The sequence below is a fragment of the Aotus nancymaae genome, unplaced genomic scaffold (assembly GCF_030222135.1).
Source record: "Aotus nancymaae isolate 86718 unplaced genomic scaffold, 86718_ANA_hifiasm-v0.15.2.pri h1tg000007l, whole genome shotgun sequence".
In the NCBI taxonomy this organism is placed as follows: domain Eukaryota; kingdom Metazoa; phylum Chordata; class Mammalia; order Primates; family Aotidae; genus Aotus; species Aotus nancymaae.
In genome coordinates this window covers 1,072,126-1,096,077 of record NW_026988418.1, presented here as the reverse complement: position 1 = coordinate 1,096,077, position 23,952 = coordinate 1,072,126, and the positions used below count along the sequence as shown (strand labels likewise).

Here is a 23,952-nt window from a genome sequence, read left to right as displayed (position 1 = left end):
TGGGGAAAGGACGGCTGAGAACCTCAGCAGCTTATTAACGAAGGGAGGCAACAGCTGGAGCAGCAGCCCTCTTTAAAAATAATCCTCACACTTGTTTATTATTGTCATTAATATTAATAGCCATGCTATTAATATTCATATAGCTGTATTAATATCATCCAGGAGCACCTGGGATCTCCAAGCACTCCTAATGGCATGGGACTCTGCCTCCAGGGCCCTCACCTCTCTGCCTGCCCCTCCCCACGGGGACAACACCATCCTGAGCAGGTTCCAAATCACTCTCGCATCTCCTCTCTATCTTCTGTGGTTGGCGCTCGCCTTTGGAAGCCCAGAGCCACGTGGACTTGGAGTTATTTCTAAGTCCCAGGGGCTCTGCTGTGAGGACGGGACTGCGGGCCAGGGATCCTGGACATTTCCTGCCTCCCCAAGGGGCACAGGAAGGTTTCTGACAAAGGTGGCTTAAGAAAGAAAGATGGTTCATTTCCCCCTCAAGGGCTCAATTTCCTGTGGAGTCGAAAAAAAGACACATTGGTTAAAAACAAAGATGAGATATCATTTTTCACCGATTAGATTGGCAAAGATAATTACAATAATAATGGCAACAGCAGTGGCCGGCTCACTGCCTATGTGAGAGCGCTATGCTTAACCCTGCATGCTCGCTCTCCTACTGAACCTTCACAACAACCTCGTGGCCAACCCTTTACGGGATGGAACATGTGTAAAACCTTGGTGGGAAGCAATTTACAATATGTGACAAAATGCAAAGTCTGCTTACCCTCTGACCCAGCAGTTTCATTTTTAGGAATTTCCCGTGTGTTCCTGATGAAAATACTGTTCCCTCTGAGTGAAACCTTCTTGCTGTTCCCCTCCCACACTCACCAGTGCTTTCTCCTCTTCGTCCCGACTCTGCCTTTTTCCCACTCACCTTTCAAGCTGAATGGCACCTCCTCAGAGAAACCCTCCCTGACTCCCAAGCCCAGGTTACCTTCTCTTGTTTCATTCTCTCATAGCCTGTATGTTTCCTGCATACTACAGATCAACTGCTAATTGGATAATTATCTGTGTAACTTCTTAATACATACGCTCAAAAAATTGCTATCTTCCCTGATGACAGGGACCAGACACCCTGTCTCCCCGCTATATCATTAACTCCACCAGAGCCGGGACTGACCAAGTCTGTTTTATTCATGATTCCTATGCCTAGCACCTGGCATTGGGCTGGTACATAGAATACACTTGAAAAACATCTGTAGCATGAATGAATCAATGAAACGCACAAAGATATATGTACCTAGATGTTCATTGCAGGGATGTTTATAAGAGCAAGACAATTGGAAAAACATGTATCTCCATCAGCTGGGGACTGGGTAAGTAAAGTGAGGTATATCCAGATACTGGTATATCCATACACATAATACAGGCATTAAAACCGTGAGGTGGATCTATATGAATTGACATGAAGGATGTCCATGACATATTGCTGAGTGGGGAGGGAAAAAAACAGGTGACAGAACAGCATGTGTCGTCTGATTTCACTCGGGGTGGAATTGCATACGTGAAATCTATTTGTGTATATTTATGCAAGGAGAGAAGTCTGGAGGGACGTTCACCAAAATGTTATGCGGTTATCTCTGGCTGGTGAAATCTGAGGTGGTTTTTACATTTTTCTTTGAACTTTTCCATATTGTCTGAATTTTTTGCGATGAGCATATGTATCCTTTTTTACAAAATGATAAAGCTGCTTTCAAAAGAAAAAAAAGTATAGGTGCATTGGAAAAGGTTGGGGTGCTTTGTGAGGGGCTCAAATCTGGGAAACCAGGTAAGTTGGAAAGAAGCTGGGGCCAATGGGATCTCCCCTCCTAGCTCTGCTGGGCACCCTCCCAGGCTACAGGGGAGGGGCATCTAGGGCCATACCCCTCCCCTACCCAGTCCTTCCTCCGGGCGCACCATGCCTGTCCAGAGTGGGGTTTCTAAATAGGGATTTCCGCATTTGATTTTTCTGACATGCTTTACCGCCTCAGAGCTGTTTTGCAAAATTCATAGCGGTTTTCGCAAGCTCCAAGCTTCCTGGGACCAATTCCATTTTGAACAATAGCAGAGTGCCTGCTTGCGGGAGGGGTCGGCCCACACCAGAGCAGCCTCCCAGCCTCTGTGAGCTGGGACTAAGGGGCTGAGTGTCGAGGCCATGGCATGAAAATACATGAGCTCACCCTTGTCCTCACCCTCCTCCTCCTCCTCCTCCTGTCGAAGAGAAGGAAGAAGGAAGGCAGCTGCCCCCCATTCCAGCATCCCTCCTGTGCCCTGAGGGGACCCTATATCCCATGAAGCGACACAAAGCTTTTCCCAATGTCCTTCCTTTTTCTAACTGTGTCTCCTTACCCAAGGACCACCGAAAGCCCTGAGAAGCTAAGTGACTTGGCCAATCCAAGGTCACAGAGCCAGAGAACAGCAGAGCAAGGTGTAGAAACCAGGGTTCCCACTGCCTGGTCTGTGGATGCTTCAATCTATGTTTTAAAACAGTTTTAAAAAGTGGCTCATGTCTGTAATCCGAACACTTTGGGAGGCTGACGCAGGAGAATCACTTGTGGCCAGGAGATCAAGATCAGCCTGGGCAACATAGCATGAATGAATCAATGAAACGCACAAAGATACATGCACCTAGATGTTCATTGCAGGGACGTTTATAAGAGCAAGACCCAGTCTCTACCAAAGCAAAAAAAAAAAAAACACACACACACACAGACACACACACAAAAATTCACTGAGTAGGGGAGGGATGCGCACCTGTAGTCCCAGCTACCTGTGAGGCTGAGGTCAGAGGATTCCCTGAGCCCAGGAGTTCAAGACTGCTGTGAGCTATGATTGCACCACTGCATTCCTTGGGGAACAGGGCAGGATCCCATCTCAAAGAAATCAAAAAAAAAAAAAAAGAAAGAAAGAAAGAAAGAAAAAGTTTGGTGCCCTTTCCCTTAAGATAAACCCAAGACGTACAGCAGCATGATCATTACCCCAACTAAGCCACAAAAGACTCCATCACCGACCTCCCTGCCAGGAGGCCAGAGCGCTCTCTAGAAAACACAAAACTAACCAGCCACTCCTCTGCTTAAAAGCCTTCAGTGGCTCCATGTTCTTTATGGGGGTCTGGGAAGGGGGAACTTAAGCTCCTTGGCCTGGCACTCAAGATCTTTTGTGAGATGGCCTCTGCTGTATCCCACTGCACTCCTCCACTCCTCACTGTGCAGCTCCTGCTCCAGCCTCACTAAGTGATGTCCCGTCCCACCTCCACCACCTCCAGCCTTTGTGCTGCTCCCTCCCCTCTTTCCCTGGACAATTCCTACTCATTCTTTAGCACCCAGCTTGGGCAGCACCTCACCCAGGAAGTCTTTTCGAACCCCTCTTCCCCCTGGTGAGTCAGAGGCCTCCCTCAGCGCCTAGAGATCGCTGTGCTGTTATCCATCAATCAATCACTTATTTAACAAATATTTATTGAGCACATACTATGTGCTGGCCACATCACATCATCTGCCACATTGTAGTGTCTGTTTCTGAGCGTGCTTCTACACTGGACAGTAAGCTCCTTGAGGGCAGGAACACATTACCAGGACCCAGCATTAATCTGCTTCACAGCTGTGCAATTGTGTGGCAACAGCCCAGATCATCAGTTCCATTTTACGGATCAGAAAGCCAGGGATCCCTTGACAATGGGCCCGAGCGAGAAGAGGAAAGGTTTCCTAATGCACACACCTGACATGGCAGCCCCCACACTTGCACAATCCTTCCATACCTTCCCACTGCCTTCCCTGAAAGGTTAACCTATCTACCCCACCCACAGGTAAATGACATGACAGGTCTGCATGACAGGTCTCTGCTGTCTCCCTTCTCCTACAGAGGCCCCACCCTCCAGCCCCTGTGTCATTCTTTCCACACTCCACTGTCTCTCTGTCTCGTTCGTCTTGGTTTCTCAAATGCCTGATACATGGTATATATATATGAGTGAATAAATGCATGAATGAATGAACTCAAGATGTCTAGAACTCATCACCCACCCTCCAAAGAAAACTCTTCCCTTCCCCCTTCTGTGTTCATTGCCTCCATGAAAATCCTCATCAACCATCCAATCTCTGGAGCCACAAACTGGATGTCCCCCGACTCCTGCTCCTCCCTCTTCCCTCTTCCTCTCCCTCCCCTCACTTCATTGTATAATCAGTCTCTGGATACTATTCATTTTGCCTCAGGAATACCCTCTGATTCCATCCCTTTCCTTTCCCCCTGCTGCCATGGCTCCAATCTCTGTCTCCTGGCATATCCCTCTGGGTCCTTCCTCACCTTGAAAGCAGAGTGATGTTACTACTCTGACCATGACCCTGTCCTTCTTGACAGCCTCCAGAGAATCCCACTTCCCTCAGGATACATGCCCTGGCAGTCTAGTCCAGCGACCCCCACTCCTGCCAACGAGCTCCTGGTCTCCAGCCTCTCCAAATGGGCCAGGTGCTGTCACAGTGCCACATCGGCGCTCCTCAGACTCCACTTCTCATCTGGCTAACTCCTAGTCACCCCCCAGGATCCCACTCAACACCTCAACCCCACCTCACCCTGATCCCTACTCAGGGCCACCTGAGGTTCAAAGGAGCACCCTGCGCTGGCCTCTGCCATCACCCAGTTACCCGGGTGCTCACTGCCCACTGATGGGCTCATCTGTCCCCTGCCCTGTGAGCCCCTCAGCGGCAGGGTGCCCAGGGTCCAGAGAGTACGCATGTCACGGTCTCCAGCAAGTTGTTCTTTCCACTGTACTACAACTTCATTTCACAATCGCTCCAGCAAGCATGTCACACGCACATGTACACACACACAGGCAAATCGAGACATGCATAAGAATGCACTTGAACCCAGGAGGTTGGAGGTTGCAGTGAGCCGAGATCGCACCACTGCACTCCAGCCTGGGGATTAGAGCGAGACTCTGTCTCAAAAAAAAAATGTACATACATACACATTCTGAGATGTACACATATAAAACCATAGACTCATATGCACTCATGCCCAGACCAACACAGGCACACACAGAGACACAAGGATGCCCTCGTAGACGACGCTCGTGTCTATACAAGCAGCACATGTGTCGTGTACAAGGACATCCTTGTATCTGCTTTCAGAGAGGCAAGCAGCACGTGTGCATCCACACACAAGGACACATACGCATGCCACAGACTCCGGCGAAGCAGCATTTACGCTGGCCGGCATACACAGATGTGCGCGTGTAGACAGGCTCCCCGAGACAGGTTAGTGAATGGTGCCGGTCAAACAGAGCTGTCTGCTAGGGGCGGGGGCCTGTCGGAGGTACCTCGGGGCGCTCACATTTTTGCAGCTCAGGAAGGCAGCTGACATACCAGCCCGGCTGTGATGGTATTTTGCATAAATGCTAATGTATTAATTACCATGTACAGTACACAGAGCTGCCATTTAAAAGAAAAAGTTAAGACTTTTTAATTCAAAAGCCCCATGAGGGGTGGGGGTGGGCGTGGGGAACTGCCCTGTGTCGGGGGTGGAAGCAGGCAGGGCAGTCACACCCATGCCCACTGTCCCTGCACTCAGGTTGCCACCTGCGGGCTTCCAACCCAGCCTTCTCCCAGGCCAGCCAGTCGGTCCTCGGCCTCCAGATTCTTGGTGCTTTCTGGGGACTCCGGCACAACCTGGAGCTGCTGACCCAGAAGAGGGCTAGGAAGAATATGGAAGGCAAGTGAGACCTAAGCAGACAGAGCAGGGCATCCTCGAAGCAGGGCCAGGGCAGGTGTCACAGCCAGAGGCCGCCAAGCATCACAATCCCTCCCACCACTCAATCCGTTCTCTGCATGGCAGCCAGAGTCATCCAGGCAGAGGATCAGACAATGTCACGCCCTGCTTCAAACCTTTCAAAGGCTTCCCATTGCTCTCAGAACAAAGTTCACACTCCTTAGAAGGCCTTGCAAAGCCCAGCATGACCACATCCTCTCCTGCCTCACCTGACCCGGCTTCTTTCCCACCTCTCCCTGTGGCTCCTGTCACACTCCTCCTTCCTCACTAGTCACCGGAGCTTGCTTGCTCTTCCCCTAGACTTCTCATCAGCCAGGCCTCAGCTCACCCGTCACCACCTGGGAGACCTCCTCTGACTGCCCCAGCCACCCTATCTAAAGGAGCTCTTCTCCCTGTCGCCCTCTCTCACATCACCGGGGTTTGAGTTTTGGCTTTTTTGTCTTCATAGAACATTTTGTTGTTTCAATCCTACTTGTCGATATTTTTACTGTCTGCTCCCCCCACTGCACAATGAGCTTTAGGGAGCCAGAACTGGAATTGCCTCGTTTCATCACCATATTGTAGCCACTAGGACGGGGCCTGGCACTCTGTAGGTGTTCAGTGAAACGTTTGTTAAAGGAGTGAATGAACTTGGAATGAATGAGAGATGCTCTTTCTGGCCAGCTCTGTCTCAGTGCCAAACTCTTGCAGTAGAACTCTCTCCACCTGCCTGGCAGGACCACCCTGGTTGTTCTGCCCCTCATGGGGGGCTCACACCCCAGATCAGGAGACTGAGGCCCATCATGGGATGATGTCCACCATCCTGTGACCTCTTAGAGGCTGGTTCCAGGCCTCCTGAGCCTCCCACCAGTCCACCTCACCCAACACGCAGAAAGGAGCCTCAAATGACACAATTTGTGTCAAATGACACAGCAGAAACAAACAGCTCCTCTGCCCTTCACCTTCGCAGTTCACTTCCATATTCATTGTCTTATGCAGGCCCTGTAAGGCAGGGATCATTTCCCATGTTTCAGAAGAAATTAAGGTCCAGAGACATACGTGACTCCCCTAGTGTCTCACTGCTCATCAGAGGAGTCAGGATTTAAATCTGTGTCTGAGGCCAGGTTCAGGGCTTCCTCTGATTACCAGTGACCTTCTCTCCCCAAACCCTGGGGGATGCTCCAGGAAGCTGGGGCTCAGCAGTCATGGAAATCCTCCCACATGCCCCCCAGGCCACCTCTCCCCCAGGGAGGCAGGAGAGTCAAGGTGGGCTTGCCGGGCAGGTGGAGTGAGCACCTAAGACACAGTTGGTTGACTCACTTCCCAAACACAGGGTGGAGTCCTCAACCCCACCTTGAGGCTCCCTCCCGCACCCGCTCAGCCACCAGGTGCCGCCATTCTAGGCCCTACATCTCTCCCAAACTTGCCCTCTTCTCCCCGTGCCCACTGCCCCTGCCCTAATCCAGGTGGCATCACCATCATTTCTCACCAGGTCTCTTCTGACAGCCTGCAGTCTGGACCCCCATCTGCCCTCCACCCAGCAGCCAGAGTGATCTTCTCAAAGCTTGAATCCCATTGCATTCCCCAGTGGCTTCCCCACTCCCGATCCAAACTCCTCCTGAGACTGTCCTCACGGTGGTTTGCAAATGGGCATCATTGTGAAGAATGCATGTTTCCATGGCCGGATGCAGTGGCTCACACCTGTAATCCCAGCACTTTGGGAGGCCGAGGCAGGTGGATCATTTGAGGTCAGGAGTTTGAGACCAGTCTGGCCAACATGGTAAAACCCCGACTCTACTAAAAATACAAAAAAAATTAGCCAGGCATGGTGGCACATGCCTGTAGTCCCAGCTACCCAAGAGGCTGAGGCAGGAGAATCTCTTGAACCCAGGAGGCAGAGGTTGCAGTGAGCCAAGATCGCACCACTGCACTCCAGCTTGGGCAACAAAGCAAGACTCCATCCCTCTCAAAAAAAAAAAAAAATGCGTATTTCCTAATTTCAGATCCTAGCTCTGCCACTTACTAGTGTAACCTTGAGCAAGTCACCTAACTTCTCTGTGCCTCAACTGCCTACTCAGTAAAATGGGAATAATGATAGTTGTTGTGAGGATGAAACGAATTAAAATATGTAAAGCACCAAGCCAGTGCCTAAAACCTGAAGGACACTACATAAGAGTCTGTTGTTATTTACAATTGTGTGTGTGTGTTCATGTGCGTGTGTGTGTGTGTGTGATTATCTGACTTGTGTCTTTCTCCTCCATGAAATTAAAAGCTCCCTGAGGATGGGGATTAGACTGGGATGGCTGCTCAGACTCTTCTTTGCCTGCAGCTTGAGTTCCTTTCTGCCTGCAGCCTTTGTTCTATTTTCCCCAGTTCTGGCTGGGTGCAGGCCCTCGAGGGAGGGAAAGGGCATGCCCTCAGCAGGAAATGCTGTCAGCGGCAGAGTTCCAGTTATGATGAAAATGACAGGCGGCAGCCAGAGAGGACTGCTCCCCGTGGAGGGCTGGGTAGAGGCTGTACCCTCCAGAGCACCAAGTTCCCGGGATCCCCCACAGGGCCAAAGCTCCCTTTGTCCAGAAGGTCAGGAGCAGCTGGCCAGCTGTGGGGGAGTTCCGCCACCCTGCTCCAGCCAGCAGCCCAGATGTGCGTGTTTGCACAGCCGAGTCCGGCCTCTGAAGGAGCCTTGTTGAGCATCATGAAAGGGGGCTTGTGACGGGACAGACGGCCTCCACACCCTGGCCTTCCTGCCTCCAAGACAGCACCCAGGAATGCAGCCTGCAGGAAGACTTCCTACCAGGCCTGCCAAGTGCCCTTCTCCCTAAGAAGTCAGGGCCACTGGCATGAACAGGTTTAGTGTGCCAACTCCAGACCAGATGCCTGGGCTTTCCTCAGCTTCCTCTTCTGTAAGATGCTGGGAGGCCCCTGCCTCTGACTCCATTCAGGGAGGCCATGTGCAGTGTGGGAATAGGCAGATCGCACTATGGGTAAGAGCTCTGGAGTCAGAAAGACCAGGAAAGGACTTTCAACTTTGTCAACCTGTTTTCCCATCTGCAAATGAAGATAACTGCTGCCTCATGGGGTAGTCCCGGGGACAAAATGACATGTGGGGAAGAAAGGATCAGGCCTGTGCTGACACACAACAGGTGCTCAATAGCTCTGTGTGTGCTTTTTTTTTTTTTTGCGATGGAGTCTTGCTCTGTCACCCACGCTGGAATGCTGTGGCGCAATCTCAGCTCACTGCAACCTCCACCTCCCGGGTTCAAGTGATTCTCGTGCTTCAGCCTCCTGAGTTGCTGGGATTATAGGCGTGTGCCTGTATTTTTGTATTTTTTGTAGAGATGGGGTTTCACCATGTTGGCCAGGCTGGTTTCAAACTCCTGGACTCAAGCGATCCACCCGCCTCAGCCTCCCAAAGTGCTGGGATTACAGGCGTGAGTCATCTCGCCCGGCCCCCTGTGTGCTCTTTCTCCTTCCCTATTTTCCAGGTGCCAAATGGGTAGGGAGCCTGAGAGTACCTGCACAGAGGGCAAAGGGCCCTCCTCCCTCTGTTCCAGAATAAGAGCAGCTGCCAGAGGCACTCACACCAGGCATGCGGCACGCAGCTGGGCCGCCTGTATGCCAGGCACACGACTCTATGTCCACATGGAAGTCTCTGTCCCCAACCTCCCCCTCTCCAGAGTCCCTGGGCACAGCTTGTTTCCTGACACAGCTGGTCCCTGGGCACAGCAGGCCGCAGGTCCCTGGGTAGACTCTCTGCTTGGGCCCAGTCCAGCCCTCGCAGGGCCAGTGCCTGGGCTCAGCTCTAGGCCAGGTACAGCTGTCCTTGAACATAGCTGACTGCTGGAAAATGCTAGTCCCAGGACACAGCTGGTCCCTGGAAACAGTGTTTAGGCAAAGTCAGTCCTGTGTACAGTCAGTCTCCGGGCACACAGACACTCTCTGGGCATAATCTATCCGTGGGCACAGGTAGAGTCTAGGTCCAGGTGGCTCTCAGGTATGACAGTGGGCGAAGTCAGTCCTAGGTGCAGATGAGCCCCAGACAGTAAGCCCTCAAAGGGTCTCTGAGAACAGTTTTTCCTGGGCATGGTCATTCCATAGACACAGTCAGTCACTGGACGTAGCTGATTCCTGGCATCATCAGTCCCCCAGGGCAGTCAGCCATCCCTAGGCACAGTTGTTTCTGGGCCCAGTTGGTCCCTGAGGTGGTCAGTCCCTGGGGAAGAGTCTGTCCTTGACTTCAGGGCACAGTCCACAAAGACTACTCCCGGTTGATGAACATGCATAGGCCCATCGCCCACTCCCGTGTGGCCCCAGTCCCTCCTCAGGACCTGGAGAGCTGGGACCCACAGAGGGATGGGAAGCAAAGTCCCAGGAGCCCTGGCATGGCTGCTTCACAGCAGGTAGAGGGGCCAGGCACTCTGCTCCAGAACTAGAAGGGAGAGAAGTAGGCCTGACCCCCACCAGGTGTCCACTGGGGCAGAGTCTGCCTTCCACAGGGGAGGGGGCTGTAAACCACACTGGAAAGGAGCCTTTCTCTCTCCACACTACCCTCTACCTGTGCAGCATGTATCCACAGGCGTTTCAAAGCAGCCTGCGCTGGCCAGCTACTGATCTCCCTGTGGCCGTGGGTAAGTGCATTAGACAGGTTTCTTCCAACCAGGTGGCCATCCCCCGTCCTCTCACCAACATCCTCATAACCTTAGGCATGGCACAAACAAGAAAGGAGGAGGTGGCCAGTCCCAGGGGATTTTCAGCCTCCAGGAGACAGCTGGTGCTGGATTTCTAATGCTTCCTCAGTCTGATCGGTCCCACAGCTCCCTGCAACCCAGTCCAGCTGGGAATGGAGCAGCCAGCCCTAGCGTGGGAGTCCAGTCTGCACGGCAGGGCAGGGGGCGTTCCTCAGGCCTGTTTGGCACTCATTACCTCCAGCCCTTGTTATCCTCTGCAGGGGGCATGGTTCCTGCAGGATGATAATGTGATGTGGCATCCCATTAGCCAGCACCTGCTCTTTCTGCCCACCTTCCTCTCCCAGCCCCCATGCACATCAGTGCTTAGTCACATTGTCAGTGTAGTAGTACAAGTCACGTCTTTGTCGGGGTCTAGCAGTGAAGTGAGCAACAACAACCAGTCACCCAACGCCGGGGGCACCGCCCACACATCAGCCCTGACATCCCAGACAGGCCACAACGCTCAGGGATAGCTCTAGGTCTGCTCACTTGGACCCCCGATGTTTGCACCCTCAAACAGAAAATGAAGGAAAAATCTACTTCTGGAACTGGAAAGGGTAGGGGGAAAGCAAGCAGCTAGGGGATTCCACAGGGACCGTTGGAAGGGGAATTTGAGTAGGAGGGACTTTGCAGAGTTAGCCAAGCCAGGGCTCACCAGCTGGGGTCTCCAGCTGTTACACCCCCAAGGGTCCGAGGGCTGGATCCTATCAGGTTAATAATTTACTTACACTCTCCCCCTCACTAGTGTCCCAAGCAAAGCCGTCCAGCCAGGAGTCCAAGAGAAAAGTTTCCACAGGGAGCCCCAAAACTCTAAGGCTGAAAAGCAAGTCAACCTGAAGACACAAACGGACTTAAACCAGGTCAGTCGAGTTCAGGCTGGTCCCAACTGGAAGCAACTAAATCTAACTGATTCAAGCTGGCTCCAATCAAACCAGACCTGTTAGGGCCAGCTCACAATGTGTGGGGCTGGCCAAGACTGGATCAAGCTGAATCAAACTGGCTGTGACCTGCTCACATTACCTGGCGCCATTGGAAGGCCACCAATTTCAACCTCTATTTCTTTTTTCTTTCCTTTTTTTTTTTTTTTTTTTTGAGATGGAGTCTTGCTCTGTCACCCAGGTTAGAGTAGAGTGGTGTGATCTCGGCTCACTGCAACCTCCACCTCCTGGGTTCCAGCCATTCTCCTGCCTCACCCTCCAAGTAGCTGGGACTACAGGCGCCTGTCACCACGCCCACTAATTTTTTATATTTTTAGTAGAGACAGGGTTTCACTGTGTTAGCCAGGATAGTCTCGATCTCCTGACCTTGCAATCCGCCCACCTCAGCCTCCTGAAGTGCTAGGATTATAGGCATGAGTCACCGCGCCCGGCCTCAACCTCTATTTCTTTAGTGTTAGCCTTTGCCTAGTATATCTTTATGTGTCCCTTTCTTTTATAACATCGTGAATCTTTTTGTTTTCAGTATGTATTGCATAAATAATTTTTTAATCCAAGCTCTACATCACATTCAAATGATATATAATATATGCGTCTTCCCTGCTGGGAAGGTGATACAGTGCAGCGGTCACATGCACGTCAGCAACCTGGGTTCCCGTCCCCACACTGCAGCTCCCTAGCTTGAGGTCTTGAGTAAGTTACATAATGTTCTTACTCTCAGCCTCATGTGTAAAAACTTCAGCTAATTATAGAATCTGCCTCAGAGAGGACAGTTTTGAAAACTGAGGCAGAGATTACGGGTATAGAGGAGAGCTGTGCCCTCACACATAACAACTACTCAGTATACGGAAGTGATTATTCTAGATTATTATATTATTATTATTAGGCCTTGGCTATAATTAGTCCTGTGGCTCTAGCAGCAGCACAGCCTCTGGAGTCAGATAATGAGAATTTAGATCCTGCACTGCCTCTTCCTTACTGTGACTGTGTGAACTTGGGTAATTCACTTAACTTCTCTCAATCTCTCTTTTTTTTATTTTTTTATTTTTTTGTAGAGACAGAATCTGACTATGTTTCCCAGGCTGGTCTTAAACTCCTGGGCTCCAATGACCCTCCCACCTCAGCCTCCCAAAATGCTGGAATTACAGGCATGAGCCACCTCCCCTAGCCTACTTAACTTCTCTTATGCCTCAATCTCCCCAGCTGAAAATGAGGGTACTAACACCTGCTGCAAGGATTGTTCTGAGTATTTAGATACCCTGAATAAAGCACTTAGCACCATGGAATATGACAAACAGTACTCAATATATGTTGGCCATTATTATATTAATAACAAACACTCAATGCTAATTCTGTGCCAGGCAGTGTACTAAGTATTTTGTGGATATTAATCAATCCTCACAGCAGATCTAATAGATAGGTACTGTTTTCAGGAGAGAAAACCAAGGCTCAGAACATACCATAGTGTTGGTGATTATAAAATATTTTAGGGAGGACAGGAAAGTATACATTTGTCAAGTTGGAGGGCAGTAGAAGATCAGGCTGGAGGAAAAGTCTTGAGCGTAGGTGGTGTGTTAAAAAGAAGACAGGAAGAGGCAGTGGGGGCAGATGGCGGTGGCCATTCCACAGCGGACACAGGCCATGGAGCGGCTGCACAGTGAGCTGCTGCCCGAGAAGGACATTACCAGTTTCTGCAGGACCATGGCTCAGATTCATTTCTTGCAGAAACATAAATTATTAGGAAACATTAAAAATATGGCCAAGATGGCTAAGTAGGATCATTTGGTTAGAGCCTGTAACCACCGTTTTGAAGTAAGCCTTTCAAAGGTACCGAAAGTATAAGTATTGGAGCAAATAAGAAGTGTGAGGCTTAGTGAAGAGAAACCCAAAGAAACCAAGTCTGAAGAGACTCTGGATGAGGAGGACCAGAATATATAAAACCCAGCCAAGTGCAGTGGCTCACACCTGTTGTCCCAGCACTTTGGGAGGCCCAGGTGGGGGGATCACCTGAGGTCAGGAGTTCGAGACCAGCCTGGCCAACATGGTGAAACCCCATCTCTACTAAAAATACAAAAAAGAAAGGCGTGGTGGTGCATGTATGTAGTTCCAGTTACTCAGGAGGCTGAGGCAGGAGAATCACTTGAGCCCAGGAGGCAGAGATTGCAGTGAGCCGAGATTGCACCACTGCACTCCAGCCTGAGCAATAGAGCCAGATTCCATCAAAAAATAAAATAAAATAAATGTGTATATATATATATATATATATATATGTGTGTGTGTGTATATATATATGTGTATGTATATATATGTATGTGTGTATATGAATATATATATATGTTCTTTTTAAAAACAGGTTCCATATATATATATAAATATGGGAGGCCCAGGTGGGGCCTCACTGCAACTTCCGCCCTCCCCCGACATTCAAGCGATTCTCCTGCCTCAGCCTCCTGAATAGCTGGGACTACAGGCACCCACCATCACACCTGGCTAATTTTTGTATTTTTAGTACAGATGGGGTTTCACCATATTGGCCAGGCTGGTCTTGAACTCCTGACCTCAGGTGATCTGCCTGCCTAGGTCTCCCATCATATATATATATATATATATATATATATATATGAAACCTGTTCTTAAAAAGAGGGATAAAGCCAACTTTCCTGCAAAGGGAGATACTGTTCACTGCTGGTACACAGGAACACTACAGGATGGGACTGTTTTTGATACTAACATTCAAACACGTTCAAAGAAGAGGAAAAAATGCCAAGCCTTTAAGTTTGAAGGCTGGAGCAGGCAGTTATTGGAGGATGGGATGAAGCATTATTGACTATGAGTAGAGGGAGAAAGGTTCGACTGGAAAGGGAAGCAAAACGGCCTTACAGAAAGAAGGGGCAGCCTGGCGCCAAAATCCCACCAGATTCAAAACTCATTTTTGAAGTGGAATTGGTAGATATTGATTGAAATAGCAGTGCTTCAGCTCTAAGGACATCAGCGACAATGATCAAGCCTGGCCTTAAAGAAACTTACTTAACTAGTTCGAGCTTGTTACTATTGTAAGAGAAGGGTTAACTGGAAAGCTCAAGAAATTAAAACTTGTTTCCTTGATCCCAACTTTGGGAAATGTAATCCCTTGTAAATCCCTGAAACCCAAAATATTTTACTACAGCTGTGTAAAATATTGGTCAAAGAGAAATTTTTCCTTTTACCTTGTATTATATACTACATGGCTCTATAAAATTTTTCCACTTCTGGCTGGGTGCAGTGGCTCACGCCTGTAATCCCGGCATTTTGGGAGACCTAGGCGGACAGATCACTGAGGTCAGGAGTTCAAGACCAGCCTGGGCAATATGGTGAAACCCCACCTGTACTAAAAATACAAAAATTAGCCGGGCACGGTGGCAGGCGCCGGTAGTCCCAGCTATTCAGGAGGCTGAGGCAGGGGAATTGCTTGAACATGGGGGCACGGAGGTTGCAGTGAGCCAAGATCACACCATTGCATTCCAGCCTGGGTGACAAAACGAGACTCTGTCTCAAAAAAAAAAAAAAAATTATCCACTGTCCTGAAAGAGAAATAATAAACAAATAAATTAAAAGGGGACAGGCTTGGTGCAATGGCGCATACCTTTAATCTCAGCACTTTGGGAGGCTGAGGCTGATGGATCATGAGGTCAAGAGATCGAGACCATCCTGGCCAACAGAGTGAAACCCCATCTCTACCAAGAATACAAAAATTAGCTGGGTGTGGTGGTGCATGCCTGTAGTCCCAGCTACTCAGGAGGCTGAGGCAGGAGAATCGCTTGAACCCCCGAGGCAGAGGTTGCAGACCACACCACTGCACTCCAGCCTGGGTGACAGAGCAAGACTTCGTCTCAAAAAAAGGTGAGGGGCAGGCTTTGAAGTCAGGCAAACCTGGATTCAAGTCCCCACTTCAAACACTGTCTAGGCCTCAGTTTTCTCACCTCTCAGATGGGAATAATAAACTCTACCTCATGGAATTGTGAGGATTAATTTTGGTTATAGCTTGCTCATCATAGGTGCTCAAAAACTGTAGGCTCCCTCTCTTTTCTTCCACAAGGACCCTGGGCATCCAACATGTTGTGCACTTGCACAGTGACATGTGTCTGCGGTGTCTGCAGTGTATACTGTGCATGGTACACAGACAAAAATGTTTTAAGATCTTTAGATGACATCTGCCCACGTGTGCTGTCCACCTCATAGAGTCCACCCTCCCTCCTCTACACTCTGAAGGCCTGTTAGCAGAGAAACTTGGCTCCCAAATATCCCATTGCCTTGTCCAGGTTCCTGCCAGAAGCAACAGAGTTGTCCTGGAGGAACCAGCCAGACAGATGTGACAAGCTGCACCTCAAGCCAAACACATGTGTTGAGTGAAAGTCCAGTGAGGAAGGGGAAGGCGGCCTGGGTAGGTGTACATCCTCTGAGGGGCAGTGCTGCAGGGCTGGGCCCAGGATGTCTGTCCCTGAACCAGAGAGGATCTGCTTGATCTTGCATCTGCTGAGTCCTCCACCTGTGACAGCCTTGGGGCTGAGACCCTTCCCGGATGACTCTCTTCTCTGCTTCCCTCCTAGATGTGTGAGGTAACAATACCCCCGATCCCGCTGATGATGACAGTGATGACAACTATAGTGATGGTGATGACAACATCTGACTTTTTTTTACAACACAATGTGCCAGTCAGGCTTTATGAAACATATGATTACCTCTTCAACTTCTGAGAAACTGGGACTGTTACCTCTATTTGACATGAATGCAGAGAGAAGAAGTAACTGGCTAAGGGACATGCAGCTGGTCAGTGATGGAACTAGAGATTTGAGTCCATATTGCCTCGTTCTAGAGAAATATCCTAGCAAATGCTTTCTGCTTCTATCTTGATGGACCCAGAAGTTCCTTTTGTTACTCCCTTCCTCTGCAAATGTTAACATTCTCTGTGCAGCAGACTAGGCCCTGGGAGAAATAAAAAGAGTAAGACATGGTCGCTAACCTTATGGAGCTCAAAGCCAATAAAAAGAATCACTGCAAAGTCTAGTTGGGGAGGGACAGGGCTTCACATGGGGCATTACACAGGTGATGAAACAGAATCAATGCCCAGTGTGAGTGAGGAGTGTGCTGGGCCTGTCAGTCAGGTTTGGCAAGGCTGTGCTTCAGTAACAGCAACCACTACAACAAAAAGTTCAGTAACTTAATACATAAAAGTTTATTTCTGCTCATACAAAGTTCACTGTGGGCCGGGCACAGTGGCTCACACCTGTAATCCCAGCACTTTGGGAGGCTGAGGCAGGTGGATCACCTGAGGTCAGACCTGCCTCGCCAACATGGTGAAACCTCATCTTTACTAAATGCAAAAAAATTAGCAGGGTATGGTAGTGGGTGCCTGTAATCCCAGCTACTTGGGAGGCTGAGGCAGGAGAATCACTTGAACCTGGGAGGTAGAAGTTGCAGTGAGATGAGACTGTACCACTGCACTCCAGCCTGGGCAACAAGAGAGAAATGCCATCTCAAAAAAAAAAAGGAAAAGAAAAGAAAGTTCACTGTGGGTCCAGAAACACTTCAGGGTGGCTCCCTTTCCAGTGGTGATTCAGAAATCCAGACTGCTTGTGTCATAGCAATGCCATCTAGAATACTCGGCTTCCAGGTCGCCAGGGCAAGGAAAAGGAGCTGGAACATCACTTACTGGCTCATAATGTTTCATCCCAAATCGTTACATATCACTTCAGCTCACAGGTCACTGGCCAGACTAGTCCCATGGCCCCACCTGGCCACAAGGAAGCTGGGAAACATGAGGAGCACATGACTTCAATAAATAGTATGTGTCTCTGCCATAGAACAAAGCTATTCATCCCAGTCAGCCTGCATCAGTAAAGGCCTAATACCCAATCTGAAGAAGGTGACGGGTCTGTTCGGCTCTATCACTCTCAGGCCATATCTGGAGTGCTAGATCCAGTTCTAGGTATTGCATTTCCAGAGGCTCCCAGACACATTGGATTCCTAATACAAGAGAGGACCAAGTTAGGGAGGGTACTTGAAATTTAGTCTTCTCAAGAGTTGAAATGATGTTTGGCCTGAAAGAGGAGAGGCCTTGTATATCTAATTTCAGATTCTTATAAGGTTGTCATGGAACTGAAAAAAAAAAAAAACAGAAATTACTCTGTGAGGCTCCATGGGACAGAGCCCAAAGCAGTGGAAGTTACATGGATGATGCCAAGGGGACAGCGGCTGCTGAGCACTTTTACTGCCCCAGGACAGCAAGCACTCTTGTCCCAGGAACAAGCAAGCAGAGTCCAGAAAGCCATTTGGTTTGGATGTTGTGGAAGAATCCCTGTATCTGAAGGAGTTGCAGTAGGCATGGAGTAAGAGTTCTTACAGATAGAGTTGGAGTGGAGGCAGGGAGCACAGCCACATTCAGACACTGTAAGCGTGGCATCATGGGGTCTCAGAAAGGACCTGGCCACCAGACTCCCTGTTAGTCAGATTAGGCTAAGCTTTGCTACAATAACAGCAGCAAAAATGCAAAACAAAAGCTCCGTAGCTTAACAAATAACAGATTTATTTCACTGGGTCAGGATGGACTGTCCAGACCTGTCCTCCCAGACTTAGCCTTCTCTCCTCTGCTCCTCTGGTAAGAAGCTCTGCATCTGGGTGCCTCCCACTCTCAGGGACACTTATGAAGGACACCCAACGTGAAAACAAATAAAAGGAAATCACCCCATCAGAGCTATAAGTAATAATCAATAATTCAAAGCCTTGATAAAGTCTTGCTGGAGAGCGCTTCAGAGAGAAGGCACGGGCTGAGTTTCATGGTTAATTCAATGTCAATTAGCTGATTGCTAACTTCCCTCCAGCGAAATCGCATGCAGTGCAGGGGAGAGAAATCAAACGTGCTCTCGCTTTAACAAGCCTGGCGCTTCAATCATTCATCTCTGGCCGCAGGCTCAGAATCAATGTCAACAGACGTTCCCTCACAGTTTTATCAACCATTTCTGCATGTCACTGTTTTCTCAGCTGCCCTTAATTGTCCCAGGACCATCTCTAGGAACCAGGGCTACTTGAAATCCTAAGTAAGTCAGAACAGCCTTCTGCTTCCTGGAAGGTGCAGGACCCACAGTTTCTGAAACGCTGTTTCCCATGATAATCTCATCCTCCAAGAGACACTGTGATCAGTCAATGTGATGCATGTAAAGCGAACAGTACAGGGCTTGGTACATAGTAAATTCTCAATTAGGGTAGTTTTCCTCCGCCCTCACAAGTCCTGAGGTGGGTACCCTGCTCACCTCCGCTCTTCCAAGCCCCTGCAAGAGGCCATGGCCACCTTCAGCACCATGGCCAGAGCCTCTGCCCAGTAGTTGGAGGTGGGAGGGGAGGGACAGGCTGAAGAGATGCTTCAGGGCTCAGAGCTGGAGAGTCCGTGGGAAAATTCATGTGAAGGAATCCCAGAGATCACTGAAGTCAGCCAGCTCCCTTTGCAGAGGAGGAAAGGAGACCAGAGAGGGCAAGGGATTTGCCCAAAATCACAAAGAAGAGGCCATGTCTCTGGCTCCCAGGAACAGCATCTCCACACCTCAGGATCTGCAGATGGAAAGGTCAGGATCCAGAGTCCCCTCCTCTTTCCTGGGAACCTTTAGGGTTGGGACACAAGAGGAGAGTCATGGATGTACAAGGAGAGCCAGGAAGGGGCTGCTTGGGGGAATAGATGGCAGTAAGAAACCTGCACTCTCCTGCGGGCACAGCCCTAGTCAGATTTTCCTGGAAGGTGTGTTTTGCCTATCTATCTCTTTTCCCCATAGTTCTGAGCTGGGGCTTTGGTTGATCTCTCACAGGCCTAGCACTGTACACAGCAAAGATAGGGAAAAGCTCCTTGCATGCATTCACCAGCTTCTCTTGGCAGGCAGACATATATCTGTCACAAGTGTGGAGCATGCCCATGCCTTGTGGACCAGGCCCGTGGGTGGAATGAGTACAGATGCTGTGTCCTGTGCAAGACAGGATATTCCTTCCATGGCCCATAGGTCCTCTGGATCTCCCCTCCTTCCCCTGGGCCATGGTAAGGAAGGCCATACTCTCCGGTCTCCTCTATCACCGCGTGGGTTGTCCTTGCCCAGTTGTGGCCCAGACCAGGGCTGGAAAACCTGGGGGTTGTGCCTATCAAGCCTACCTGTGGCCCCTCCTGGTTAGGGATATGTAAGATGTTTGCTTTTAATAGAAAAAGAAAACCGACAATTTCTGGTCCCTGTTGGGCAGTAGAGCATAATAGTGAAATCCTACAGAGGCATTGAGACCTGGCTTTGAATCCCAGCTCCACAATGTACTGGCTGTGGGATACTGGAAAAGTTACTCCCAGAGCCCCAGTTTCTTCATTTGTAAAACGAGGATAATGATAGTTTCAAACTTATAAATTGTTGAGAGAATTAAATGAGATAATTCATGCAAAGTGCTTAGCATGGTGCCCAGCACAGAATAAGTATTTCATAAATAAAGATGATCTTTCTTGAGTAAAAGTTTCTTTTGGAAAAATGCCAAGCCTCAGGGGTATCCCAGGCATCTGTCCACAGCAGAATTAATATGAAAGTATTCAGGGGGTATCCCAGGCTGATCCAACCTCCTGGTCCAGATGCTGTTGGGGCAAAATCTGAGCCATGTTCAGGGACCATGTTCAGGGGCTGGGACTGGGGCTCAGTGTAAGGTCAGGTTTTAGCCTCAGTCTGGGTCCAAGTTCAAAGCTCTGCAACTAACTCATAACGTAGCCTTGGGAAAGTCCCTTCCAGCCTCAGTTTCCTCATCTATAAAATGGGACCAACATCCTCATCCAGCTCGCCTCCCGAAGGCACTGGGCAACTGCTATTGAATCATGCATGTGCAGGCTCACGTGAACCCCGGAAATCAGACTCCCTTTTCAGTGTTACTCATGTTCCTCTGGCCCTCAGATTTACTGGATGGGAGATTCTTCTCCCAGTTTCCATGAGCCCACAGTGGAGGCCATTCCCTGGGGTTAGAGCGGCCAGGCAGGGGCTCCGACGGAGACGAGGCAGGACACCCCAAGGCACTGCTGCTCCTCCCAGGAGCTGGGAACAGAAGGCTTGGAATTCACTATGCACATATTTGCTGACTTCTCTGCACTCTGCCCGCTTCAGGCATTCACTTCCAAGAAGTTTATTTGAGGAGACGCAGATGAGCCGGATTTGAGTTCTGCAGACCTGCCCAGACAAATGACTGAGCCCTTTCTCACTCCCTCTCTCACACACACTCCCCACCTCCCTCGCTTTCTCTGTCTGTCTGTCTCTCCTGGAAGACCTGCCCTTTGCTCTTGCTTTCTCCCCGTGCTGTTTATTCTCCATTTGATCCTCTGGCCCAGATTCATGCCCTGCCCTTCTCAGCCCTGTGCTGTGCCCCAGGAGACTGACCCCAGAGGACTCCCTGGCCTGGGTGCCCCGATTGGGTTCAGCTGGTGGGAGGCACTGGCAGAGGTTAGAGGGAAGGGGAAGAGGGAGGTGAGGGATTCCCTCCTCACTCCCTCCCTCCTGGGCAACATTTTTAGCAGTGGCTGTGTTTCTCCATGGCTACGGCTTGCACCAGGCATTCCCTCCTCCACAACACCGGCCAGCACCGGCTCCAATAACAACATTCCCTCCCCTCATCCCATCAGCCCTCGAGGTGCCCTCGAGGTGGTAAGGACTTCTGACCGTTGCTAGTCCCTGGAGCCCCACCTCTCTTGCCGCTTCCTAAAATCTCCACCCAGGCCTCTGTAGGTAGCCCATTCATCACAGTCTCTGCAGAGAAACCATTAGGAGTGGATTTTGTTTCCTGCCAGGGCCCTAACCAAACTCCTCAACCCCACCACACACTTCCCCCGGTCCCCATGTCACTTGCCTGTCTCCCACACAAGCTCCTGACCTCAGGGTGGGAAGCATCAAGAATGTTTCTGTTACATTCCCTAGTGGAGACCATCCAAGGGTGCTGAGGGCTGGGGGTAGGGGTCCCAGCTGTTACATCCACACACACAGAACCAAGAGCCTCTCTCATCTTCTACCCAGGTCAGGGAGACTAGGGACAGCATGAAACTGAGAAAAGCTGGCTTAGAGCACCCCCTTTACCACAAACCAGTTAAAGCTTTTAATAACCTCCATTTCTGCCGGTGTAACATCAAGAAATGCAGACCTCTCCGTGGGCGGTTACGGCATCTATCTGGTGGGCTGATGGAAGTGAGTGTGGTTTGTGAACCATAAACATGAAACAGGCATGAAAAATTATTAGAGTTCTCACAAGAGGCCGGCAGGACTCCTCCCCTCTCCAAGCTGTAAGGCAGGTGGGAGAAAGGATGACAGGCCTATGGGACAGTCGACATCTGAAGACCTGCTCCCCGCCCACAGGTGAGGAGAGCCACTGCTTTTGACTAGTGGTGCTGGGGTTGAGGTCCGAAGCGGGGGCTAAGGTGGGAGTTGGATCTGTATTTAAGTTGGGGCTGAGATGGAAGTTGATTTTGAGGTGGAACTAGGGGTGGGGCTATAGTTGACGGGAAGGCTGCGATTGGGTTGGAGCTGAGGTGGGGTCAGGTGTTGAGTTTGGACTTGAGACTGAGATCAGAGTTAGAAATGGATTAGGGGTTGAGGCTGAGTTTGGAGTTTGAGTTGGGTCAAAGGCTAAAAGTTGATGTTGAGGTGAAAGCTAAGATTAGCACTGAGTTGGGGCCTGGGCATGAGGTTCCAGAATTCTCCCTACCCACTCAGGCCTCCACTGGGCTTTGGGAATGTATAACTGACCTGCACAGAGGAGGTGTGGACATACTAATATCTCCTCCTTCCCCGCTCTGGTGTGACTGCATTCATTCATTCATTATTACATCCAGTCACTCAATAAAAAATGTGTTAATCACCTTTATGTGCTGTATAGTATACTAGATCCTGGAAATGCACTGGCAGGTCAAGCCAATGTGGCCACTATCCTCATGGAGCTTATGCTTCAGAAAAGAAGAAAAATAATAACTCAACAGTCCTGGACCTAGATGCATAATTATGAGTGTGCAAAGGCCCAAGGGGCCATGTGTCCGAAAGCACAGCAGGTAGAGAGCCATGGAAAGCCACTGGGCGTGAGGAAAGCCTCCTAAATGGTTCAGAGTCCGTATAGGAGAACAGACCACTCTGGGGTTGATTCCAGCTAGTAACTGACGAATGCTGGCAGAAGGTGTGGCACTGTGCTAGGTTCTCTACAGTCTCTTCTAACTATGACACTAGGAGGCAGTAGATGCAGTAGATTTGGAGCCAGATAAACCTAAGCTCAAAGCCAGACTATGTCAGGTACAAACCAGCTGAGCTGTGTAACTTCAGGTAAACAACCTCCCCTGTCCAAGCCTCAGTTCCATTCTTTAAGATGGTGATAGTAATTCCTACTTTATGCGGCTGGTGTGAGGATTCGAGATGATGTATATAAAGTTCCTGGCACTCGCTAGGTGCTCAGTTAATGGTAGTTCCTTCCCCATCCAGGGCAAGGAGAAGAGGAGGCGCTCAGTGCAAGCAGCTGACTCCCCACAGGGTCCAGCTGTTCAGGCTTGAGCTGTCACCCCTGCAGGCCCAGGCGTGATTTCTCCCTGCAGTTCACGCTCCCCAGGGTGCAGGCATGATTTACACAGCCATCGGGACAACTCCGAATTGGACTAAAACCTAATGACTGGAAACAAGACAAGTAATGAAATTCTACGCAGAAAATTTACAGGGGAGATTTATTAGGTGAGTTTTATTTATGATACTGAGCACTTAGGGCTCTGGGGTGGGGTGTGGCATTGGACAAATAAATCCAGTCCACACGCTCCCAGCCCAGACATCACCTGCCCTGGCACCACCTCCACACCACAGTCCTAGACTCCTGCTGGGTAGGAGACCTCTGCCCAGCCCCACTGTGCCCACAGAACTCACAACCTTCCCAATCTATTTCCTCTTTTGCCACCTCTTCCCTACACTGCCAGCCTCTCCAGGCCCTGGATCTCTCCTGCATTGTTCTTGGGGCAGGTTGGAGGCTGGACTTCAGGAACATGGAGGGGAATGGCTGGATAGTAGGAGCTCCAAGAGTGGCCAGTCCATGGCGAGCACTTAACGAGCCTGACCACGGAGTCAGTATTCCCTGAGGTGTCAGAGGGCAGGCAGAGAGAGCAGCAGAAACCCAGGGACAAGGAAGATGCCATTCCAGACCAGCAGTGCCCTTAGGGCAGGACTTTCTTGTAGCCAGGACAGGGGAGCAGCTGGTAGGAGTCTAGAGGGGAAATGGAGGCAATTCTGCATTGCACCTGGGTCTACAAGGGAACAAAGACCCAGTCAAGAGTTGCAAGCCTGTTTCTGGCTACAGAAGGCAGAGCCCTCTCCTGCTCCCTCCTCTCGAAGCTGTCCCTCTCCTGCTTCTTATAGGGTAGAAGGAAAAACCGTTGCCTCTCACAACCCTCGCCATGCCCGCCCCACATCACCCTTGCCCCTAGCCCCTTCTTTCCTTCACTTGCCTTTCTTGACTCCAATAACTCCTTGACCGAT

The 23,952-nt window shown here is 50.1% G+C and overlaps 1 pseudogene; it reads left to right on the top strand.

Moving 5' to 3' along the window:
• Positions 1 to 13,036: 13,036 nt before the first annotated feature.
• Positions 13,037 to 14,389, top strand: LOC105707986 (peptidyl-prolyl cis-trans isomerase FKBP3-like; annotated as a pseudogene).
• The last annotated feature ends 9,563 nt before the right edge of the window (positions 14,390 to 23,952 follow it).